We start from the raw sequence: 6,000 nt of genomic DNA, 5'->3' as shown, positions 1-6,000 counted from the left end.
CACAATAATAAAGAACATATTTATCATACGTTGCAAAAGTGGAAGGGAGTTTGGTAAACTTCTATTTGACTGATCACAGATCACTTTCTTTTAAGATGAAAATGAATGAATGAATGAATGAATGAATGAAAAAATTTTCTCTTCATGCATACTTGTTTGTATACACATTTTTGTGTGTACATATGTGCATATAAATATATATTCATATTTAAGAAATCCACTGCCATCATATATCAAAGGTGGTCTGAAATATTAATTGTGAAGAAATTATCCTAATCAAAGTGAATCAAACACAAAGAAACTTGGAAGAAATATCTACATACCCTACCCATCAAGGCAGCAAAACATTTGGGATTGCTAGCAAGCCTTATTGATGATTCCTGCAGCCAAGGAAATATGCCTGGGTCAGAGCAGAGGGATGCAGGCAGCCATGAGGAGGTTGAGGGGTGAGGGTCAGCATGTTTTCTGTCTGATCATACAGGCATCACAGTGCCAGTCTATAACTGTGCATCCATAACAGGCTTATGGACTTTGATGAGATATTATTTGTGTGTATCAGAATAAATGCTTAGTGCAAATGCTATTGACTGCCATAGGTGATCTTTAGACATATGGACTTTATAACATTTTTATTTATGACAGGACTGTGATTTTTGCTGCATTTCATGATGTACTTTTTTGCCTACAGTTTTCTCGCAACATCTACAGGTGGCTTACTCACAGGTTGTAAATTCTTCATGAGCAGTGGCAGAACCAGCCTTCAGGTAAATGTTCAGCTATGGAAGAAAGAATAGGAGGTAAGATCAATCATCCATCAGCAGCATAAGTCAGCACTCCTGTTTCCCCAGTACCAGCCACAGCCCTGAGGCTGGGAGCTGGTCATGGAGGAAGGAGGTTTCTGTTCCTGTGCACCACAGCCTCATGCTCAAAGGTGAGTCTTCTCTGCTCAGCTGCAGAGCTTTTGGTGCCATTGTTGTAACCTTATGCACCAAAAGCTCTCTCATGTCTTGCAGCACGTGGCAGGCTCCTGTTCTCAAGGGACACACACCCTTGCAAACCCCTATTTCCTCACAGTGCTCTGTTCATCTCCTTTGACAAACAAAAAAGTCCACTCTGCTGTGAATATAGGGTGGATACCTACCTGAACAAAATGAAAACCTCATGGTATTTGGTTACTTATTATCATTAAAATAATAGTTACAGACACATATATTTGCTTCCAAATCTGGAAAGTATTTATGAAATGTACTTGTTTTCATTTATGGAAAAGACAGAAAAAAATCTTTAGAAGATTAGATATAATTCTAGGGGTTTTTCCTTTTCTTTTTTTTCCCCCCTAGGTTATCGTATCATCCTGAGTCTCATGGTCATGTGAGTTGTTGTTACAATAGGTCATGTCAGTAACATCCTTTATTTTAGCTTTCAAAAAAGTCTCGTTACCATGACAACTGCCATATCACCTTCTTGAAATAACATGCACAATATAGAATTTGATCTTTTGCACTGTAGAATATTCAAGCAAAAATGTTCAGTGCTAAGCACTTTTTTTCAGATTTTAAAGATGTTTCAATGATATTTTAAGTTATCTGCTTTTCCCACTTAAAATTCTTTTATGAAGAAAATGAGTACACCAAAATGTGCATTTATTCCTACTGACACCGTCAAACTGTAGCAGAACTGACAGTACACATTGTTTTCTATAAAGATATTATAAAAGTTGTATCAATGATTTGTTTTAGTCACTGCACTCTGCCTACTTAATTTCCCTCAAGTAGTTAAGACAATAGAGTCATTAAGCTAAGTTAGACAGAAAGGCTTTCCCTCATCTCACATTTACCTAAAATATTTTGTTAAAAATTTTTTAGATTTTAAGACCAGAACCAATCATTGTGATCATCTAGTCTGGTGTCTTGCATAACACAAACTACAGTATTTAATCCAGCAGTCGCTCAGCAAGCTACACAAATGGTGCTGAACTTTTAGGAACATATACTAAGTAACCACACTTGTGCAGCAAATGCAAGCAAACATCCAGGCTGGAACCACTTTTTATTGATCCCAGGGTGAAGGCAAAATACATATCCCATATGTTGCAAGCTTTGCCTTGTTCTGGACCTTCTCTGGTCAGGTCTTTGGAGTAACTTCCTGTGTTGTGATTATGTGTTTGGGCTTCTGAAGTTGTAGGAGACTTAAAAATTGCAATTGCCTTAAACACTGTTAAGATCACATAATCCGATCTTAAACAGAAGATGCATGAACTTCCTGGCTTCTAAGTGTCCTGAGGACAGAGACTGGCAAAGCCTCAACAACAACAACAGCAGCAAAATAGATTTTTACTCAGAAGTTAACAATTTCTGTAAATGCACTAAATAATATGAAATGTCAAGAAAATATTTTTTTTCAATAATTTATGATTGTCCCATTCCCATTTGTGGAGTTGTCAACAGTGCAACCCCTGCCTCCTCCAGCACACACTCAATTTCTTTGTCCAGTTATATCTCTCAAAATCTCTGCAGACTGTAGAAGCCATCTCGAAATTACTACTAGTACTACTACTACTACTACTACTGAGGAGATGCTGGAAATTTTAAACTAGTAAGATTTATCATGACAGCAAAGATATATTTCTCCAAGAGCCTGTAATCCTTTTCTTAGCTGGGTCAGAAAGCTGGCAACAATGTTTGCCAAACCTGCATAATGAACACTTCAGTGCAAATTACTGTGGTCAAATTTCAAAGGAGAGATTGCTGGCATAGCAAATACTAGGAAAAATATTTCTGTGAAAACACCTGTCCTGATTTCACTTTGGAAAATGAAAATCCAAGAATTTTCTGTGATCTCATTTGAAAGTATTTTTTCTATCTGTGAGATATTTTTTTCCTATCATTTTTATGGAAGAATTTTGAGAAGAATGAGATTTATATTTACAATTTTGCATTGTTAGTATTATTTGCATGCATCACAAAAAACCCCTGCTCTTGACTTCTTCTTCCAAAAGGTAGCATAAGTCTGCTAAATTCAGTGAAGCTACATAGTTGAAGTTGCAAGTTAAATGAGAAATCCAGCTGTTTCTAGGAAGCTTGAGAACACCAGGCAGAGTGTGTTTCTACATTTTAAAACAATCACTTTTATAGATTTTAATACATTTTTATCTATTAAGGAAGAGAATCAAAAGAATAATATCTGTTCATTGCTAAAAGCCTGGGTTTTCCAAACATGGCTGAAGCAATTAAGGGTGACGTTAGTGCTACTAAGAAATGCACCTCTTTCAGGACTGTTCTGCTGGGCTGCATGTACAGTTACGGGAACTTTGTAAAAGCTGAACTTTATAAAAAGCCAAGCATGGCACTCAGGTAGTTTGTGCTTGGACAAAGTAACATTTCCACTTTTTCAAGACATGAAACAGGAGAAAAAAAATGCATTGTGCTGGGAATGTGGGAGGAGAAAAACTGCTAATAATGGGAAAGAGTGAAACAAGCCAAGTCACAATGTTTCTCCCCTCCAGACTATCTGATGTTTTAAACTCAGAGTTTCTGAGGAGTTAGGACTGGCTTTGTACTAATAGGTGAAAAATACAGTCTGAGATTGACTAGGTTTTAAAATTTCCTTCTCAGGAGTAGGCACTGTTAGACCCCTACAGTGATAAGCTAAAATTCCTCTAGTTCCGAACTCCATAAAAATTAACAGACCTTGACTGCCATAAACACAGTAGAAGATCACGCTCATGAATGAAGAAGACCATGCCCAGTACAAGAAAAATGGAAATTTTAATTTTGACAAATAAATAATAAAGGACATCAGGTGAATTCTTTTTTCCCCCATTTGGAAGAAGACTTTTTTAATTTAAAATTTGTTTTTCACTTGTCTGAGGTTAAGATATTATGAAATCACAGTTATGTTTGCAAAATGATTTATCTTAACCATTTTTATGGAGTTGAATTTTTAGAAGTAAATACCTATGCATCTCTACTATGTGAGGTAAAAACAATATGGAAACTGTCATTTAATTCATTAGGAATGCTCATTTCACACCATCTAAAAGGCCCTTGCAATTAACTCAAAAGAAAATACTTGGTTAGGACCATGATATATAATAGTCACCAAGGTATAACTCGGATTGCTAATTTAAAAATGAAAAAAAAAGTGGCATACCACAGAAAGTAAGTTCATATTTAATTACAATTTCCTGTATGGTGGCCCTCTGCAAAGATGCAAACAGCGGCTAGGGTAAGGCCTGCAATACGACAAAGGAGCGCGGGTAAGAGCCAGGAAGGGCCATCGCCACATACCACAACATACTCCTCAGAAAATATTAGGATTTGGCAAACCCAGGAATTGGGTTTGGGTAATTAACTAGAGCTAGAGACAGGCCTAGGGATTAGCTGGGGAGATCTAAAGACCCTCTGGCTCCAGGCACACCGGTGCTGGAAAGAGCCTTCCAAGGCCATCGGTGTAAAGCTCCAGCACTGCTGCTCCCACACCTTTGTGGTCTGATCCCCCCCATGTTTTGGGCTCCTGTACTTCAGATGCATGCTTTTCTGTATATTGCCCTTGGGCTTCAACGAGCTTTCCATCCTTCAGATGTGGGGGACATTGGCAGTGGGCAAGACTTTTCAAGGGCATAATGCCAGCTGCTTTTGGAAACTGCTCATTGTATGTGTTAAAATATTTTGGAATGGCAGTGCTTCTGTCTGCTGCGATGGTCTGGCTGGTCTCTGCTGAATGTCAGGCCTCACCCTGCTCTACCTCTTGGGCCACCCCAGGGCCGCATTATCTGTCAGTCATGGACGCTTGTGGTGGCTCAGGTGTTCACCAGGGTGGGCCCTGACTGGCCAAGCAACCAGCAGTCCCACCTAAGGGGCAAGCACAAGAAGGCCATGGGGCTTAAAGGGTGGAGCATGAGGTCAGCACATGGTCACAGCCTAGAACCTGGCATAGAGTTCCTGTCCTGCCTCCCCTGCAATCCTAGGAGGTGGTAGCTCTACATGTGTTTTTCAAGATCTCTTTTCTTCTGTCTTCCTCTCTGCCTCTCTTTTCCTATTCTCTTTGCCTGGAACTTTTGGTTAACATAGCATTTTGTAAGTTTCAAGGTTTTTCTCAGCTGGCCTAAGTTGATGCTAGGTTAATGCTAGATTGACACTGAGTACTGCCATGAGAAGTGGCTGAACATTGAATTATATGCTGTATTTCATCCTTTGCCAAAGATGGTTGGCTTTTGAGCATTTGATTTTGATAGTGTAGCCAGTAAGCTTTAGTGTGAATTTCACCACTTGACTACATCTGGTGCGGATTTCTCCTTTTTGCTAAGAGAGAGACAGCACGAGAATGTTGAGTTAAACCCCTGTGTCTAACGATCCAGGGCTCACCAGTAAATACTGGGAAGTTCAATGGTTTTCATGCATGCCATCAATGTCTGTCCTGCTGGTCAAATTGCAGGGAACTCCCACACGAAATTTAGCCAAGTTTTTAGGCTGTATGATAAGTTCCTGTGCCGGGACTTCCGCCAGTAAGCACACATTGCAATGTTTCATTTACATTTTTGTTTCATTTTAGCTGCAAGGTTTCTTCCTGGTCAACATAAAGTCTAGTATCACTTCCCAGTCTTGTCACCTTAGAAAAATCTTTCCTTGACTGTCTCTCCTATACTGCCTGGATGAAAGCTGAATGTGTCCTAGCTAACCAAATACTGATAGTGCATGGCTGTTCTTACAATAGCTGCGTAGCTGAAGAAAGCAGCATGATTCAGGAAAGTTGAGTATTTAAAATGATCCAACACCTGGATTTCAAATGTGCCACATTTCTTTTACTGTGATTTTGAAGTCCATTGGGACATTTTCTGTACAACAAACAATAATACCAGAGCTGTCAAATCTCTTGGGGTGTGAATACTGTAATAAAAGAGAACCCTTTTTAGTCAAATAAATAAAATTATGTATTCATAAGAGACACATAAGTATAGAGATAAAATAGCACAAAGCATTACATAGAGTGCAATTTTTC

Source organism: Lichenostomus cassidix, chromosome 2 (assembly GCF_008360975.1).
Source record: "Lichenostomus cassidix isolate B80296 chromosome 2, HeHo_3.0, whole genome shotgun sequence".
Taxonomy (NCBI): domain Eukaryota; kingdom Metazoa; phylum Chordata; class Aves; order Passeriformes; family Meliphagidae; genus Lichenostomus; species Lichenostomus cassidix.
The sequence above is the reverse complement of the archived record's forward strand: the minus strand, read 5'-3'. Positions refer to the sequence as shown.